General features: G+C 46.9%; 1 protein-coding gene across 11 annotated transcripts in view; it reads left to right on the forward strand.

The window, feature by feature from the left end:
- KANK4 (KN motif and ankyrin repeat domains 4) overlaps positions 1–17,628 on the forward strand; it is a 72,688-nt gene that overhangs the window by 17,030 nt on the left and 38,030 nt on the right. For 7 of the 11 annotated variants that reach the window (XM_048220356.2, XM_044383801.3, XM_057310612.1 and 4 more), the window contains exon 2: positions 16,953–17,192. The exons of the other annotated variants lie outside the window; for them this stretch is intronic. The gene's annotated coding sequence lies outside the window, so the exon portion shown is untranslated. The remainder of the gene's footprint in view (positions 1–16,952; positions 17,193–17,628) is intronic. 11 annotated transcript variants of the gene reach the window in all.

A 17,628-nucleotide genomic window follows, 5' to 3' on the forward strand; every position in this document is an offset into this window, starting at 1 on the left:
TAATCCTTCGCAGATATTTGTTGCGTTGTAGATGCTACTACCTTACTTTATTAACTTTCTAAGCTTAAAAAATTGGACTCTTGAAGGACAAGGTGAAATTTGTGTGTGTTTTTTTTAATTGATAAACTAAGGGAAAAGAGAACTTTTTTCCATTTTTAAAATTTTACTGTGTGTGTGTGTGTGTGTGTGTGTGGTCTTTGGAATTTGAAAGGTTCAATAAACCCTATTGGAAAATTTTTTATTAAAAATTTTTTTAAAAAGCATGCCAATGAGTGGCAGACATTTCCAATAATATAGAATCATATGAAGGAGAAAACTCTGAACTGTTAAGATTTGGTGATTAAGGGGGTGCCTGGCTGGGTCAGTCAGTACAGCATCCAACTCGATCTCAGGGTTGTGAGTTCAAGCCCCATGTTGGGCGTGGAGCCTACTTAAAAAAAAAAAAAAAGATGGGGCACCTGGGTGGCTCCATTGGTTAAGTGGTTAAGCATCTGCCTTTGGCTCAGGTTGTGACCCCAGGGTCCTGGGATCAAGCCCCACATCAGGCTCCCTGATCCATGTGGAGTCTGCTTGTCCCTTTCCATCTGCCCCTCCCTTCTGCTTGTGCTCCCTCTCTCTCTCAAATAAATAAAATCTTTTTTAAAAGAAGAATTGGTGGTTAGGGTATATGGGATAGTTTAGAGTGTATTGTTCTAGACCTGGCCCTATACATATATGAGATGTAACTACATCCTTATATAGATCTAGGTATGTATCCATATATACATATATATCTGGATAGAAAATTTTTTTAGTAAAAATGAGGTTTTACATACTATTCTGCTGTTTTTCTCCTAATGCTCTGTCTTGAATATTGAAGGTCATTACATCACTTCTATGCCTATGTAAAGAGTCTGAGATGGAAAACACTGCCAGATAGAAAGAGCTTGTTTTGAATCTCCACTGTGCCCCTCTCAGCCTCGGTTTACTCCTCTATAAAACGGGGACAACGATTCCTTCCTTCAAAGGTGAAGATGAAGGTTAAACACAATGCAAATTGTGCTTGGCACAGTTTCTTAGATACTGGGTGACAGAGCCCTGCTGCACCACTGAGAAAAAGCAAACCGTGCTTCCATCTTTCAAGCTTACGCTGGAATTGGGGAAGGGGGGCATCAATTACAATTTTTCACAGTGGAATTTAAAATTCTTTTTTTAGTGCTGAATAACATTAAAATCTCAAGCAGTCCGTTAACAGATGCATTCAGGTTTTGTGTAGGGCATTTTCTCTGGACTCACTTTTATTTATTCAGCTGCAGGAAAATTCCTGAAGCCAGGTATGTGGACTGGAAGGTATGTCTGATAGGGAAGCTGTGACCTGTGCCTGCCCTTTGTGGGGGCGCCCTTTTGCCAGGGGGGAAAGTCAGCCCTTCTCAGTACAAGGGCGGGGGATTCAGACCTTGTCCGTGGAGGTATCTCCTTCCTGCTACCTACTTTTCCTTTTTCACTTCCCTCCTTCCCCTTTTGGCTCTGAACTACACCCACTCTATGTCCCCCCTTCCTCCCTATGTCTCCCCTAACACCTTTTACTGATGTAAACCCCAACCCTAGATTAAATTTTCTGTCCCATTCCTCTGATGCTGCCTTGGGACTGGGGATTCATTTTGAAATCCATGCCCTTTGACCTTGGCTGCTGCTTGGCCTCCCTCATGTTTATCTGTGTTGTCTCTTCCTCCAGTCCTCAGTGACTGTTCTAACTTGCTCCGTCTGCTGTCCTCTGGCTCCAAATCCATTTGTAGGTCCTCCCTCTTAGTATGGGGTCTGTTTCTTGCCTTACTGGGAAGGTGGAGGTCATGTGGCTTAAACTGTCACCCCCACCTCACCATTTCTCCCCATCTTTGCTCTCCTCTCCCTTGCCAGAGCCCAGCCTGAAAAACCTTTTCCCTCACACTCTCCCGGCTGTGGACTCTGGAATCAGAGTTTCTGGCTTCTCTCAGCTCTGCCCACCACGAACTTGGGTGAGTTACTTTGCCTCTCTGGGCCTCCTTTCTTCATTGCACAATATGACTAATAAAATCGCCTAGCTGCTCTTGTTGTGGGGCAGATGGAATCTGCTGCCCGTGTTAGCAGCGCCTGGAGTACGTGCCGGCGCTTATGCACCTTCTTTTTCTTGCATCTCAGTCCATTCCTCCTCCTGGCTTCTCCCCCTTGGCCTGCAGACATGCTCACCTTCCTCGGAGCTCACTTTACCCCACCCCCTGCCCACTTTGAGCCGCTGTCCATATCTCTCCTCAATTCCACCTAAGCAGCGAAGAGTAGCCCCAAGTGCTGCTTCTACCATCTTGTCAACCCCTGGCATCTTCCCTTGTCCTCTGAAACTGAGCCCAGGCTCCCTGGTTTCCTCAAGATGTACCCACTTTGGATTTCTGGGCCGCAAGCCATGCTGGTTTTTCTTCCCCATCGGCTCCCTACATGTGACTGACTTCAGGAGTTTTCCTTACACTCCTCTTCTGCACGCTCTTGCTCCCTGCCCCCAGTACCCACATGAACCTGCACCTCTAATCTTCGGGTCTTTCCCCCGTCTTGGGCCCACTTTTTCCACTATCTGCTGGGCCACGCTCTCCAGGTGAACCCCTCTCTGTGGGTGAACCCCTAGTCAGGCACTCCGCATGCCCAAGGATGAACACCCAACCCTCTACTCCCAAATCTCCTTTCCCTCCTGTTCTTCCTAACTCACTGGTTGTCCCCAGAGCTCTAGTTACCCAGGCTTGAAACGCCCAGGCTGCCAACACCTCTCCTCCCTGATCCTGTGCCTGAACAGAGTGAGTGTTCAGCAAACAAAGGGTGGAAACCAATGAATCCCCCAGGTCGCCACGTCCTGGCATTTTCTTTCCTTCTTTCTTGCTCATCCCCTTTCAATGCCTACTGCAGCCACTGTGACAGACATTTCATATACTTCATCCTATGAATCTATACAACCCGGTATGGACAAAATTGTGTTTTTCCCATTTTACACATGTGTGGACACCATGGTTGGGGGGCGGTTTAGGGAACTTGCTAAACACACAACTGGTAAGTGACAGAGCTGGGATTCGAACTTGCACCCACCTTCCTCCAAATCCATATTCTTCTTCTTCTTTTTTTTTTTTAAGATTCATTTATTTATTTGAGAGGTAAAGATGTGGTCCATATATACAATGGAATATTACCCAGCCATCAGAAACATTTGCATCGATATGGATGGAACTGGAGGGGATTATGCTAAGTGAAATAAGTCAAGCAGAGAAAGACAATTATCATAGGGTTTCACTTATATGTAGAACATAAGGAATAGCATGGAGGACATTAGGAGAAGGAAGGGAAAAATGAAGGAGGAGATGAACCATAAGAGACTATGGACTCCAGGAAACAAAGCTAGGGTTTCAGAGGGGAGGGGGGTGGTGGGATGGGTTAGCCTGGTGAAGGGTATTAAGGAGGGCACATATTGCAAGGAGCACTGGGTGTTGCATGCAAACAATGAATCATGGAACACTACATCAAAAACTTTGCCTGCTGCTCCCCTGCTTGTGCTCTCTCTCTCTCTGTCAAATAAATAAATAAAATCTCAAAAAAAACCACAACAACAACTAATGAAGTACTGTATGGTGAATAACATAATAAAGAAAAAAAAAAGATTTATTTATTTATTTATTTATTTATTTATTTATTTATTTGAGAGACAGCACAAGTGGGAGAGAGAGAAGCAGGCTCCCGGCTGAGCTGGAAGCCCGACGATGCAGGGCTCCATCCCAGGACCCTGGGATCATGACCTGAGCCGAAAGCAGACGCTTAACCACTGAGCCACCCAGGCGCCCCCCCCCCACCCCAGTCCCCATTCCTAATCTTTATGCTCTCCTGCCTCTAGCAGTTCCAGTAGCAGCTATGCTGTAAGCACCAAGTTAGCACCGGCAGCTGAAGACCAAGTATGTAGATGGACACGTTCTTCTGTGGCAAGATTGTTCGTGTGTTGGTGTATTCTATTTACCCTGCTGTTACCCAAGCTCATTGCTGGTTTATTTCAGAGTCTGTGCCCTGACGCTTGGTGTTCACACTTGAAAGGCTTGACTGAGCCCAAGTCCCTGCTGTGAAATGCAAGGGCCTAGGAGTGTGAACATCTCTTCAGACAGGGCATATGTTTCCCTTTCTCTGGGTCTTAATCTCCCCATCTGTACAATGAGAGAACTGGATCAGTTAATTACAAGAGCCTGTCTAGCCCTTGTGCTCCATGAATCTGTTTCATGGTTCTGCTTCCCGGTCCCTACTGTGTGCTGAGCATGGGCAATGCACAGAGAGCAGAGGAGGCTTTGCCCTGGCTGTCAGGGAGATGACAGTTATTCTGGGAGACAAAGCAAACATTCAGGAAACTGCCAACAAGGTAAGGCATTATGTAATTACGCCTGCGATCTCAGATTATATACATTTGTGATGGTTCAATAAAGGAGAAGAAAAGCTGCTGCTCTCTTGAAAGAAAAAAATACATAAAAGGATCAGTTAGTGAAAAGTGTTCAGTCTGGCCAGACTTCTTGTCAGACCCGCTACGCTCTTCCTTCTCAAAATCATTTGTTCATTCCCTAAATACTTGCTGTCCACTAATGGGCCAGGCTCTGGGGGCACTGCCCCCAGACACTACACCTCCCCGCCCCCCACTGCTGCCGGAGTTCTATACAACTCCCAGCTTTCATCTGGTTCCTGCCCTGCTGAGGAAGCTTCGCTGCTTTCCTGCTCTCTGAAAAATCAATGAGCTGCCCTCCAGCCCCGCCTTCCCCACCCTCTGCCCCCGGCCTGCACTCTGGGACTGGTTTGCTGGCCAATCCCCAGCCTCCCCCCCGACATATGTTCAGGTCCGAGCTAGAGGGCTGCTTCCTTGGTCGGCCTGGCAGGCTTTCACTCATCCTTCAGAGCCCAGCTCGAATACCACAGCTGCAACGGGCTTGCGGTCCTCCGTAGTGCGTTCGCCCATGTCTGGGACACCGCATGGCCTTGTTTAGGTCTCTGCCTCCCATTTTGGATGGTGAGTTCCTTAAGGGATCTTCATTCCCTGCCTTATTCATCCGTAGATCCCCAGAACCTAGCCCCGTGCCTGAACAACGATTTCTGACGAATGGCTGACCGCACACCCTCTGCAGAGGCCAGTCTCTGAACAGCAAGGCTCCCCTTGCTTCCCTCGAGCTGCTGGGCTCTTTCACTTCATGCCTTGCCCCCCCCCACCCAAAGGTGACGGGAGGATTGAGGAGGCATCACTGTCTCTTGTCTCCAAACAGTAGTGGGGAGACTCAGCTAGAAGGGCCTCACTTGCAGCAGCGGCGGCGCGCAGACCACGCATGGCAGAGTCTGCGGTGAGGGAAGCATTTATGTTGGGCTTGGCTGGCAGGGGTGCTGTGCTCCAGAGCACAAGTGGGTGAGTGTGTCGGGCAGGCAAGCTCCGTGCTGCACACACCCGCCGCGGGGCTGGGCCCCAAACGCCTTCTGCCCTGGGAAGAAAAGGAGGCATTGTATGCTCTGGCTGCACTCCAAGGGAAATAATCCTGTTGTTCTTCTATTTTAAACTGCTCCCTTTTTAAAGAAGGAAAGTCCACAAGTGAAAATCTCTCTCCCACTCCAACACATCCTGCCCACCAATTTCCAAATCAGTTGCTGCCTTGAAAATATTAATGAATCTACTAATCCATCAATTCATTCATTCGATCACTAGACCTTTAAGGAGCACTGCTATGGGTCCGCCCTGTACGAGGCACCAGGGAGACCATCCTTGTCCCTTTTAGGCCCTCTTCCTAATCGCGGAGTGTCCAAATCCTTGTGGAACATGGCCCCACTCCTTCTCTCAGGCCGGACGTCCCTCTGCGGGTCAGCATTCCCACTTCAAGGGCTCCATTCGCCCCTACCTGTTCTCCGTCTCCGCAACCCGATCCTGCGTTGTACCTGCTTGCAGAGCCTTGAGTTACAGCCCACCCCCTTCCCTTGACTCAGCCCTTGCTGACAAGTGTGGACAGAGGCTGCGGCAGCAGCCTGGGCGGTTAGAAACTGAGGTAGGATGACCTAAATTCAACCCGAGCTCTACCATTCACTCTCTTCGTGACTTGGACCCGGCGACTAAAGCTCCCTGGGCTTTGGCTTCCCAATCTGCAAACCAGAGCGAATAACACCTGACCTCGCATGCGGAGTCTTTGGGAAAAGGAAAAGACGTGGTGCAGTACCTGACCCAGTGCCTACCATACCACAGGCACCTCTCAATAAATAATAACAAAACAATGAACAATTATTGAGCACTTACTAGTTGCTTCCTTCGCTCAGAAACAGCAGCAACCACAGCTCCTGTTTGAGCGTTTTCTACCTGCCAAGTGCTCTGTTAGGTACAGGCCTGTTGCCACTGAACAGCCTTATACGGTGGCCAGTACTATTTTAGAGCCTTTCAGAGCTGAAGGAAACTGGCTCAGAGGGGTAGAGTGGCATGGCCAAGGTCACAAAGCTTACAAGCATGGGAGCCGGGAACTGTGCCAGGGTCTGTTGGGCTCCCCCCATCCCTTCCCAACCACACGGACACGCCCCCCCCCCCATCACTCACTGGGCTCCTCAGTGCTGGAAACAGCAGCATCAGCGTCTCCTGAGGGGGTGTTGGAAATGCAAATTCTCAGGCCCCACCCCACACTACTGAGTCAGCATCCGCATTTCCCAAGATTTTCAGGAGCTGTACGTGCACAAGAGAGCTTGAGATGCATTCAACGACAGTGCACAAATGTTTTTTAGCGGAGGTTAGAGCAGGACTTCTCAACTCTCGTGTACATCAAAATCACCTGGAGGGTTTGTCAAAACACAGATTCCTGCCCCCCAGAGATTCTGACTTTGTATCTACTGTTTGCTCCCTTTGCATTTATGATTTGCACTTCAGGGGTTCCTCTGAGTAGCTACAGTGGATTTGAGTGGGATCCAGGCAAACTCCTGGCTCAAGTCTTAGCCCAAGATGGCTCACAGTTTATAGCTGGGGGAGCCATTAGGGGAAATCCGGGCAGGACTGGGTCCTCTGCAGAGTCCCTGGCAGCAGCATCTCTCTGCTTCTGGGGAAACTGGCCCATCAGCAGGAGGTACACCTCTCTCTCAAGTTATATGAGGCAGGACCCATGGATTCCTACATCAGCCAGGGCAGCGGCCCCCCCCCCCCACCATGCCCAGGTGAACAACAGAGAAACAAATTTAATTTGTAACTGAAAACCCTTGTATCTGGCCTGAAAATATGTCTTTCTAATGTACATTTTGACAGAGTGCTAGATCTGCAAAGAGCATTTTCTCTAAAACTGTTACCTGTGTAACTTGACCACTGCTATCAGGTTAAATAGCAGTTAAACACCTCAAGACTCCCTGGAACTTTCAAAGATTATTTGAAAAGTAATTGTGTTGTATTGATTAAATAATTTTAAGTTAATTAGAAAGTAATAGCATTTCTTAGCTAATTCCTTTGCAAATAAATTTACTTTATTTATAGACCTATTGCATGACCAAACAACGTTGTTTATATTTCAGTAATCATCTGATATTTAAGGAGCATGGCTGGTGATGCAATTTAATGCCAAGACTCCTTCATTTGCTAAATCCTTCTATCTGGTTCCTTCCTTTTCTATTTAAGCTGCACTGGCAACTTGCTTCATAGACAGTTACAGAACTAGAATCTTAAAGGCAGAGAACACTGTGGTCAAGAGCTTGCTCTCGCTAAAGCCAGACACACCTCAGTTTGAATTCTAGTGCTGCCACCTCCTAGCTGTGGCCCCACACCTGTCATCTGTGAAAAGGACAGAGGCGCACCTACCTACTATACTCAATGTGAAATTAAATAAGTTATCATCTGTACAATATCGGATAATGTCTGGCTAATAATAATTATTATTTGTAATAATAACAATATAATTATGATGATGATGATGCTTCAGTTTGGTGATCAGTAAAATGGGTGTGTCAGGGAATTAAAAACGTACACACATGAATATTCAAAACTTCCTTGCCTGTGGAGACTTCAAGTAATTCCCTTCTAAGAAAATTTCTAGCATAGTTTTCTTGGCTCTTGTGATGCAGACTGGGGTCACACAGTGATGAGAAAGCACTGGACAAATGGAGCCACTATTGAGATTCCTGGTGATGAGGGGAGAGAGAGACTGACAGAGGCTGGGTAAGTAGACCCCAGAGGTGAGGGAGGTGAATGAGTGAAGAGCCAGGTGGAAGGGTTTAAGGAAGAGCTGATGGAGAGCAGAGCACACTGCTGGAACAGTTGCTTTGCTGGAAATAGATGCTGAGAAGAGCCGAGATAGGGAAGGAAAATGTTAAGACTTTGCCTTGTGCTAAGAATGCACTTCCCCTTTGGTGTTTTCTCTAGAGACTGCAGTGAAGGTTTGGATTGCCTCCAATTCATTTTTTCCTACCTAACTGCCGTTTCTTGAACACAGCCCTTGAGCTGAGGCCGGGCCATGAGGTGGCCGTCTGTAGCTCGTTTACAGGGAGTCGTGACAGTGCTATTCCAGGGCTGAGTGGGGATGAGTACAGGACTCATACAGAGTAGGTGCTTCACAGGTGTTGGTGACTATTCCTACTGCTACTCATCATACTTCCCCTGCGACCAGAGGCTGCGAGGAAAGGTCACCAGCAGGAGTACGTCTAGTTCTCTGGCTCTCTTCACCGCACTTCACCGCAATAATGCCCTTATCCCACGTTTAACCTGGGGACGCCAGCCACATTGTTTTTAAAGAAACCAATCGAATCAATTTGATATCCTCCAATACCACACTGCAGACCACTGCCATCAGCTTTTAAAGGAAAGCACTCGATCAGGAGTCTAGAAAATAGAATCTGACCTTTGCCCTGCTGTATGGTATGGACAAGTCATTGAGCCTTAGCTTCCCCATTAGTAAATGAAGATGCTGTCCCAGGACCTGTTTTGTTTCTCTGCTCCCAGCAGCAGACAATCAGCAGGGGTGACTGATCACTTGCTACCTGCACACCCAGAAGCATGAAAGAGGGGTCTTGCTTTACAAAAGCCCCCTAATCGGGCTAGAAGAAAAGATGTGAGGAACTTTATTATCTTTGTTGTTAGACTTAATTAATGAAAGTCTGCCTCTGCTATGCTCCAAATGCCCGACCATTCTATAACATCTCTGAGCTGCTGTGGGTGATACAAACATGAGATGTGAATTTTGGAGACACCCTTACTTACTGACTTTACCCACATTAAAACAAAACAAAACCCAAACCAGAACAGTATATGACCTTTCTTTGTACTGCTGATACTGCATTGGCAATAAACTCCATCTTCTTCAAGGAAAAGCTGAAGTTGATAGAAGTTTCCAGAGCCCTTCCTCTCTCACTGCCTCTTTCTGGTTCATTTCTGATGATGCCCAGCGTTTATCCAGCTGCATGCTGCCGAGGCTGCGTGTTCCTCATCCTTGTCTGACCCACATCACATAGGCCTGCTCTTCCTTAGTCCCTGCTGGAGGGGCAAGCAGGGCCTTGTGAAAGAATAAAAAGCCTTTCAACTTGCCTGAAAAATCTGGAAACATCACTGGTTCCACCCAGGTGTCTGGAGATTACTTATCAGGCTCAGTTTGGTTTAACTGACTTTCTTGAATGTGCAGGCTGTGCCAAGATAAATCTTCCTCCCAACCCAGGAGGCAGATGGCACAGCCCACGCAAGCCCTAAAGTGTCTGCACCTGCAACCCATGTTCTGAAGCCAGGCAGATGTCTGTGACGGCTCCCACTGGATTCTGACCAGGGACAATGATGCTGAGAGCAGGGGGCTGCCCAGAGAGGGTGGGTGCACTGTGGAGGGTGTGTCTGTGCCTACCCTGGAGACGCTTTCACAGAAGTGACCCAGGAGGGAGGAGATGAGGCTGAATTCCTTAGTTTATTCCAAGTTGTGGTTCCCAAGCTCTTTTGACTGTGGCCCAGTTTGGCTAAGCACAAGACCCTGTGGCCCACGGAGCCCACTGGCTCCTGCTTTGCAGTGGGAAACAATTTGTAATAACAAAGGATGAAAGGGGAAGCAAAAAAGAAGCAACGTGGTCATGCAGCAAATACTCAGGACAAAACAATCAACAGAAACTCTGGGAAGTAATCTACAAGCAATATAAATTAATAGAATAGAAGCAATTAAAAACCAAGCCAATGCTGAGGCTGCACTGTAGCAGTCAAGGGTCATAGTTGCAAAGACCAGAACCAACTCTAGCAAGCTTATGGGGAAGAGGAATTCATTAAAGGATGTCGAGTCACTCCACCACCCTCTCCACAATCGCTTGCCTGCAGCCCTTCCTTTTCCAGGGCACTTTCTGGTCTGGCCTGTGTGCCTCTCACAGGTCCCATGCCTGAGTCCTAACTAAAGGAGGCTGGCACCACAAATGCTGGTTTCAGCCTTGGGGAGGTGCGACCTCTAAGGAAGGAAATAACCCAAGCATAGGAAGGGTGTTCACAAAGTGCTGGCTAGCCCAAAAAAGCAACAATATCTTCTGTATGAATAACAAAGCGCCCTCCAGAGAATTGCGGGAATTCCAGCTCTTGGCCTGTGTGCATACACAGAGGTTTTGCAGGGCTATTTAGTGAGGGATGGAGGTCACACTTCTTCGTAGAACAGAGAATTAATGTTCTCAGTAAACTCTTATAATGAACTAATTTTTGTTTGTGAATGCCAAAGTTTATTAACTCTCAATAACTCACTTATGTTTCTAGTTCCTTATAAAAATGAGATCCCATGTATGGGGTTTCTTTCTGGGGTGAAGAAAATGTTCTAAAATTAGGCTGTGGTCCTTTCAACAACTGGTGCTAGGAAAACTGAATATTCATATGCAAAAAAATAAAGCCGGACCTTCACCTTAAACCACATACAAAAATGACCTCGAGGTATATCAAAGTCCTCAACTTTAAAGCTAAAACTGTTGGGGCGCCTGGGTGGTGCAGTCATTAAGCATCTGCCTTCGGCTCAGGGCGTGATCCCAGCATTCTGGGATCGAGCCCCACATCAGGCTCCTCTGCTAGGAGCCTGCTTCTTCCTCTCCCACTCCCCCTGCTTGTGTTCCCTCTCTCGCTGGCTGTCTCTGTCAAATAAATAAAATAAAATCTTAAAAAATAAATAAATAAATAAAGCTAAAACTGTAAAACTTGTAGAAGAAAAAACACTGAGGAAAATCTTCATGACAATGAATTTGGCGCCGATTCCATGGCCTGGATACCAAAGCACCGGCAACAAAAGAAAATTCAGATGAATAGGACTTCATCACAATGAATAACCTGTGTGCATCAAAGGATACTATCAAGAAAGCAAAAAGACATCCTACAGAATGGGGGAAAATACTTGCCAGTCACATATTTGATAAGGGGTTAATACCCAGAAAGATCTCTTACAACTCAACAACAACAAAAACAATTTTGCCAATTCAAAAATGGGCAGAGGACTTGAATAGACATTTCTCCAAAGAAGGTATACGAATGGCCAATAAAAGCACATAAAAAAGATGCTGAACAATCACCAGTCATTAGGTCAGTAAAAATCAAAACCACAAGGAGATAACACTTCACACCTATTACACCTGCTAGGATGACTATAATAACCTTTTTTAAGTGGAAAAAAACTCCCACATGTTGGTGAAGATATGGAGAAATTGGAACCATTATGTACTGCTGGTAGGAAAATAAAATGGTACAGCTGCTTTGGAAAACAGTTTGGTGGTTCTTCAAAAAGTTAAAAATAGAATTACCATATGACCCAGCAATTTCACTCCTAAACGAAAGCAGAGACTTGAACAGATATTTGTATACCAATGTTCATAGGAGCATTATTCACAATAGCTAAAAGATGAAAGCAACCCAAGTGTCCACCAATGGATGAATGGATAAACACACGTGCCACATACACACAATGGAATACTCAACCATGAAAAGAAATAAAATTTTGATATACGCTAAACCTTGGATGGACCTTGAAAACATGCTAAATGAAATAACACAGAAGGACAAATATTGTATGATTCCATTTATATGAGGTACCTAGAAAAGGCAAATTCACAGAGACAGAAAGTAGAATAGATGTTAGCAGGGTGAGAGGGAATGGGGCATAATTGTTTAATGGGTTACAGAGTTTATGCTGGAGATGAAAAAGTTTAAGGTACAGATAGTGGTGATGGTGACACAACATGACAAATGTATTTAATGCCATTGAATTCTACACTTACAAATGGTTAAAATGGTAAATTTTATCTTAGGTGTATGTATTTTACCACAATTTTAAAAATTAGGTGATGGCAATGTTTGCTCAAATCTGAATATACTACAACTACTGAATCGTCCAATTGAAGTGAGTAAATTGTATGGCATGTAGACTACATCCAAATAAAACTATTTTAAAAAATCCTTTCCAGCTCTGACAGTTTCTATGGTCCGTCCATTCACTGTTGTATTTATTCACTGATTCAACACGTTTTTGTCGAGTTCCTATCATATCAACTGTTTGGAATAGGGTGATAAGTAAATCAAACACAATCTCTGCCTTCCCCTCACTTAAAACACTGTGGGTTTACAAAGGAATCAGACCTAACATTTACTGATTGTTTATTATATACGGAGCATTGGCACAAACACTTTACATACTTATCTCATGCAGTCCTCACAACCATGTACTTAGCTGAATAAGGAAATTTGCTCAGGGTCATGGAGCTGGGATTTGAACCTGGTCTGTCTTACCTCAAAGCCTATGCTCTTAACCATTCATCATATGTGGCAGCTGGGTTCCAGCCACCTGGAATGGGGTCCTCCTGGAGACCTGCCCCGAGGCCCACCTGTCAGGCTGCCTGATGTGGTAGCATTGAAGGGAGAGTTAAAGATGGCGTGGAATGCCCTCCAGGAAGGAGTGAGTTTGGATAATAAGGCCTAAGTCAGGGGACCCTTGCATAACCATTTACGGTAATCATTGTAAGGCAGGTATAACTATATTGTAAAAATGGCTAGGTAATGGAATTTTAAATATAAATCAAATTCACAATTGAATTTATATTACTATACTAATAGCTAATATATTTATTAATTGTTGAACACAGCCTGTGTACCAGCCTGGGTTCTAAGTGGTTGACATGCCTCATCATATCTAATCCTCCATGACATGTAGGGTGTATTACTCTTCCTACTTTACTTCCTGACGCAGCTGAGGCACAGAGAGGTTAAGCAATCTGTTCAAAGTTCCACAGCCAGTGGCAGAGCTGGGATTCCAGCAATGGCTTCTCAACTTGGAGCCCAGACTCTTCACCACCACAGAATGTGCCCTTTGATTATGTTAAGGTATACAAAGTAGTTGGACATGAGGTGGTAGGATTATGGTGATTCCCCACCTTTTACCCCACAAATAGCTGATGTTTTTATTTTCCAAGAATATATCATGATAGTGATTTTTTAAACCAAGGAGAGAAATCACATATCCCTGTGACCTTTTCATTTTCCTACTTCACCGTTGTATTTGGTTGTGTTTGATTTGGCAATTGCCTGTGCGTGGGCACAAACGAAACCTGTGCCATGGAAGAGGCGGCAGCGTGGCGGGAGATGTGGTGAGGTGTCGGTGCCGTAGCAGCCCCGTTGGCCGCAATCTTCTGGGGAGGGTGTGTCCCCTTCTCATCACACCCTTATTAACACTGAGGATCCTTCTTTAAAGACATCCCCCCGCCAACTTGTAGGTCTGTGTTGTACCACGGTTACGTGCGGTTCATACACTGAATTCAAATCTGGACGCGTATAGTGTCGATACCTGGGCAACTAAACTGCGCTAAGCCTCAGCTAATGGGAAGCACGGTACCACCTCATAGGGTTACTGTGCGAATTAAATTGGATGGAATGGACCTAGGGTGACTGGCACAGTGTAGGGACAACAAAGAGTATGGCATTTGGACGTTATCTAGCTCCTTTTTGATCAATTCCTGTGGTTAGAAATCTTTCAAATACGAACCATCAGTATTTCTTCTTTTCTGAGTTGCCTGCTCGTCCTCCTTCCTCATTTGTCTCTTGGTGTGTGGATTTTACAAGGCATTTGCGTCAAAGACTGAGCGCGTTCTGGGGGTGTCTTTTTCCCTGGGGCTCTGATGCCTTCCATTTTCTCTGGGGAACCCTTTTCGCTGGTTAGTGCAGCCTCCTCTCTCCCTGAAATTGGCCCTGTTTCCTCCCGGAGAAATTTTCACCCACTTTTAAGGGTCAGTCTGCAGAACAGCTGATCTCCCCCAAACTGCTACACCCCCAGGTCTCACATGCATGATTTCCTTCTCCGTCCGTCCAGTTGTGTTCAGTCAGAGTGGCCGTGGCAGGAACTGTCTGCTCAGAGAGGCTCTGTTTCAGTGGCATGCAGACCTAATGAGTGTGCTCCTCGTGGACCCCGGGTAATCACACCGGCCGCCAAATAGCTGACCTTCCCGAGCAAAGTGCAAAAGCCTAAAGGACTGCTTAGATAAAAGGCACATTCTTAAGATAGTTTCATCTCCTTTCCCCTCTATGTCCATCTTGCCTGACTTGGAGAGTCCACTCTTTTCCCATCGTGGGGCAAACGGGACCTGGGCCAGAAGCTGGAAGTGTCTAAACTGCAAAAGGAATGAATCAGTGTCCCCTCAGCCAAGTGATGCTTGCCAGGAAAGTTCTCGGGGATAAATGTGTGTGGTCCCAGGGATTCTCCGGGTGGCTTCGTGGTAACTTCAGATAGGCTATTATCTTAAGACCTCTGTCTGAGTGAGGCCTAGTGGTGGGGATGTGCCAGTTTCCTACACATGGCAAGGCCCAGAGGCCACGGAGGGGGTCCTCCCACAAGAAGCACAACCCCTTAGAGAGTTGTTGGAGTTTTCCATGAAGACCTTCCCTAAATGCGAAGTCACCTTCTGCGTGGACAGCACCAACCCTGAAGCTTGCGTCCCGGTATCTCCTGTGCTCACCTGCAGGCCCGGTTCAGGCTGTGTGGCTGTGAGGAAAGGGTATTGGACTGCGAGACAGAAAATCTGAATTTAAGTTGAGGCTTTGCCTTTTGTTAGCTTTGTAACGTGGGGAACCAGCTTTGTTTACTCATCTGGAAAATGGAGGGTAACATTCCCGGTTCTGCTCACCTCCCGCTTGACTGTGGAGCGAAATGAGGCAAATTAGAAAGGTATAAAAGAGAAGACTCTCTCCTCCTCTTAGAGACATAGTGGTCAGCACAGCATCTGTCCCAACATCTCAGGTCCAGCCCAGAGAAATGAAAGGGCTCCTTCTCTCCAGAAAGAGGTCTGAAAGAAGGAGGGGAACCGGGATTAGGAGTATGTGTGTCTTCTGTTCCTGTGGGTCTTCTGTCCTGGCATCTGGGCCAAGCTGATCAGTGGCACTGCTAGTACTTCCTTCCCTCATTCTGCCGGCTTTTTTTTTTTTTTAAATCTGATGAGAGGCCTGGAGCCTGCCAGAGAAGCAGATGTCCTCCCTTGGTACTTAAGGAAGTATCTGGAGAGGTCACCTGTGTTCAGAGCCATCAGTGTTGTGGATAAGTTCCGTTTCACACACTTGATGCAGCATGTAGCCTGCGAGGCGGGTTAGGGACAGAGACACAGAGTAGCATTTAGAATTCGGGGGGGGCACCTGGGTGGCACAGCGGTTAAGCGTCTGCCTTTGGCTCAGGGCGTGATCCCGGCGTTATGGGATCGAGCCCCACATCGGGCTCTTCCACTATGAGCCTGCTTCTTCCTCTCCCACTCCCCCTGCTTGTGTTCCCTCTCTCGCTGGCTGTCTCTATCTCTGTCGAATAAATAAATAAAATCTTTAAAAAAAAAAAAAAGAATTCGGGGGATGCCTGCCGTAGTAGAGGGCGAACAGCAGTGGAAGCAGGAAGGCTGGCCACTGCTCTTGAGCCGATGCTGAGTGGAGCTTGGGGGAGGGGCAGGAACGAGCCAGTGCTCCACGAAGAATGGTGGGTCTTGCAAGAAAAGCACACGTCTGGAAATAAACCTCTCATCTCCCTATTGGATGAGGAAGAACTTATCCGTGGGAGAGGAAAACAGATGAACCAGAGGGGAAGAGTGGGTGGCTGAAAAGTCATGGGACCCAGTGAAATGGAGAGCTTTTTTTTTTCTCCCAGTGTCCTGGTGAAATGGCACAAGCCTCTGGCCATTCTCTGGCCAATTTGGAGGAGATGGTCAATGACCATTTTAATCTATCAGAGAGGCAGCTTGCTCCTTGGTATATTTTTCCGTATAACCTCAGAGTTCAAGGTATATTTCTAATTTTTTTTTTTTAATTCTGACGGTTTGGTCTGTGTACTCAGTTAACACAGAAAAATACTTTCAGCAGTTGAGAAAAGTGTGTACTGCTGTTCCATCTCCTTGTCCCTCACATCCACCTGGGCCCTTCGGTAAGTCTCTTGACCTCCCTCTTGAACAAGATGCCCTAGAATCTTTCAAGGAAAATAAGGAGTGTGATCCAGTGTAGTAGGAAAAACACAGAATTCTATCCAAGAATATTCATTTTAATCCAGATTCACTCTAGGGTGAGCCAAGAGAAGTCATTTAGACTGTCTGCCTCATTTTCTTCTCCTGTCCAATGGGGATGCTCATCCCCCTCTGGCTGCCTCGAGCTGGTTTGAGGGTAAATGGGATGCAGAATATGAAGTGCTTCCCAAGTGTATTGGGCTGGACGCAGCAGCATTTCAGGGTGGCGCTCAGCTCTGGCATCAATCACAGCGTGGGTGAGGCAGGAATCTGCCCTGGCCTTTGAAGCACATCTTGACAGGCCGTGTCTGTGAAGGTCAAAGCTGCTTTGACAGGTCTTATGATGGAGCTTCATTTCCCAGGACAGCCTCATTGGGCTAGGGCTCACGGAAGGTAAAGGGGACGAGGTCCCTAACATGTTTTTGCTAAGCCTGCGTACAGGAGCCCAGATGCTCTCCTGGCTCCTTTTGACCACACCCACCCCACTGTGTCTCCTTCAGGTCCAGTCGTGGTGCTGGATTTGGAGAACTTGGTGCCTCTGAACGCAAGCCTCACACCTGCCTCTGCTCCAAAGAGCAGTGGCTGCAGTGAGCTGGCTGAGACTCTTCAGAATGCTTGCCTGAGACCATCTGAGACCGTCCTCCTCCACAGCTGCCTTCTCGCTGGCTCCTGCACCTGCCCTTCTGAACTCACTGGTCCGTGCTGCAGTTAGAAACCCTGCCCAGAGCCGGATCCTTATAGTAGGTATCTCCTTGCTTTTCTCTTGCTGCCAGAATAGGGTGCATTTTGGTCCTGGGGAGTCAGACTGGTAAAGTGGCAGGAAGCAGGAGCTGCCGGTCTAGTCCTGGGATCTCACTGATCGTTTTATCTTCCTGCTCTGCCCCAGCAGACTTCCAGTCACTGACCAGGGCAGCCAGCCCTGAGACTGCTTGCGGAAGCTTTGCGTGGTTGTGGGACCCCAGGATGTTGGTGGAGGAGGAAGTTTCTAAAGCAGAGCCTAGAAGAAAGAGATGCACCCCTGGAAGGTGCACCCCTCTCCTAAGGACAATTCCCGTGTCCTCATTAGGAACAATTTTATTCATGAGCCACTCAAGCTGCAGGGAGAAGGAAAAGCATAATTAATTATGACACCTCGGAGAAGCCCCCGGAGTTGGGGCAGTCGGGGGAGGAAGGTGT

Source organism: Ursus arctos, unplaced genomic scaffold, assembly GCF_023065955.2.
Source record: "Ursus arctos isolate Adak ecotype North America unplaced genomic scaffold, UrsArc2.0 scaffold_12, whole genome shotgun sequence".
NCBI lineage: Eukaryota > Metazoa > Chordata > Mammalia > Carnivora > Ursidae > Ursus > Ursus arctos.